The sequence below is a fragment of the Aplysia californica genome, unplaced genomic scaffold (genome assembly GCF_000002075.1).
Source record: "Aplysia californica isolate F4 #8 unplaced genomic scaffold, AplCal3.0 scaffold00307, whole genome shotgun sequence".
In the NCBI taxonomy this organism is placed as follows: domain Eukaryota; kingdom Metazoa; phylum Mollusca; class Gastropoda; order Aplysiida; family Aplysiidae; genus Aplysia; species Aplysia californica.
In genome coordinates, this window is record NW_004797577.1 from 492,457 (window position 1) to 494,662 (window position 2,206).

Consider the following 2,206-nt stretch of genomic DNA (forward strand, 5'->3'; position numbering starts at 1 on the left):
GGGGGGGGGGGGAGAGATAGATAGATAGATAGATAGATAGATAGATAGATAGATAGATAGATAGATAGTTAGATAGATAGATAGATAGATAGATAGATAGATAGATAGATAAATAGATAGATAGATGGATGGATAGATAGATAGATAGATAGATAGATAGATAGATAGATAGATAGATAGATAGATAGTTAGATAGATAGATAGATAGATAGATAGATAGATAGATAGATAAATAGATGGATGGATAGATAGATACATAGATAGATAGATAGATAGAAGAGGAGCAAGAAGAGACGGGGAGAAAACAAAAAGAGAAACAGAAAGAGAGAGAGAGAGAGAGAGAGAGAGAGAGAGAGAGAGAGAGAGAAAGAGGGAGAGAGAGAGGAATCACAGGGGGAAAAAGACAAAAAGGAAGACCACGAAAGAAACAAATTAGACATAATTTCGACAAATGTCCCTGTGTGCTTTTGACGCAATTTGATTCCAATCGATAACCTCACAACAGTTTTGAGAATGTCTCGTCCTGGTCCGACCTCACATTGTCTCTTCTCTAGACACGACTGTTGGGGTGAAATGCGACCGTTTTCGCACCGATTCGCAGCAAATTCCAAATCAGCTCAACCTTTACACGGACACATACACATACACACTCTCAGATACACACACAAACTCACACACACACACACACACACACACACACACACACACACACACACACACACACACACATACACACACACACACACTCTCAGATACACACACATTCACATTCACACACACAGCAGATACACACACAAACTCACTCACTCACACACACACACACACACACACACACACACACACACACACACACACACATACAGATGCATACACAAACTCACACACACGCGTGTACACATACGGACACACACACACATACACACACACATACACACATACACAAACACACAAACTCACACACACGAACGGAAAAATACACAAGGATAATATGCATACAAACACATCATGCTCTCTCTCTCTCTCTCTGTCTGTCTGTCTCTTTCTGTCTGTCTGTCTGTCTGTCTGTCTGTCTGTCTCTCTCTCTCTCTCTCTCTCTCTCTCTCTCTCTCTCTCTCTCTCTCTCTCTCTCTCTCCCTCTCTCTCTCTCTCTCATGCATACACTGAGAGGGATTGAGCATCTCAGGGGACAAGCTGAGATACTCAATAGGTTCACTTTTTTTCACACTGAAATCGAAAGTCACATCTTCTGGGCACAACGGCACAGAACCTTACCAAACACCCTTAGGGGGCAACCAGAGACTGTTGTGAATACCAACATGAGCTATGGAAAACACCCCCCAGGGACTTTGAAAACAGGTCAACGCTTTTCTATATCCTTTTATTTTTCCGTTATAAACACAATATTTGCGGTCGTATTTGTCTGTTATAAGAACAGTATTTGCCCGTTTTGTATACAGTATTTGCGGCTGTATTTGGCCGTTATAGGTGCAGTATTTGCCCGTTTTGTATACAGTATTTTGGAGATATGACTCAGCTTTAATGAGTACGTCTCGCAAAGAAAACAATCCTTGTTTTGCTTGTGTGGGTTTATAACGCTGACTGCTCAACGGTTATGCCGTTGACTGTGTTTTTGGTGGTCGGAGGGTGTACGTGATAGGTCGTATTTCTTTCCTTTCACTCTGTTACTTCTGTCTATCTTTGTTTTATACCCTCACTACAGGGGTGTGTGGGGAGGGGGGAGGGAGTTGATAGATGCTCTTCTCTTTACTCTCTCCAAAGTTTTATTGTATTATTCACGCGCGCTATCTTTCTCTCTCTCTCACACACACACACACACACACTCTCTCTCTCTCTCTCTCTCTCTCTCTCTCTCTCTCTCTCTCTCTCTCTCTCTCTCTCTCTCTACCTCCTCCTTCTATCTCACTCTTTCTTTCTCTTCTCCCTTTCTCTCTCTCATGCCCCCCTCTCTCTCTCCCTCTCTCTGTCTCTCTCTCTCTCTTTCTCCCTCTCTCCCTCTCCCTCAGTCTCTCTCTCTGTCTCTGTCTCTCTCTCTCTTTCTCATGCCTCTCTGCTCTCTCTCTTTTGTACTCTCCTCTCTAACTTTCTCCCCCTCTCTCTCTCTCTCTATATATATATATATATCTCTCTCTCTCTCCGTTAACTGACACAGTAAGGAAGAGATGGGGGTAGTAGGGTTGGTTGGGGG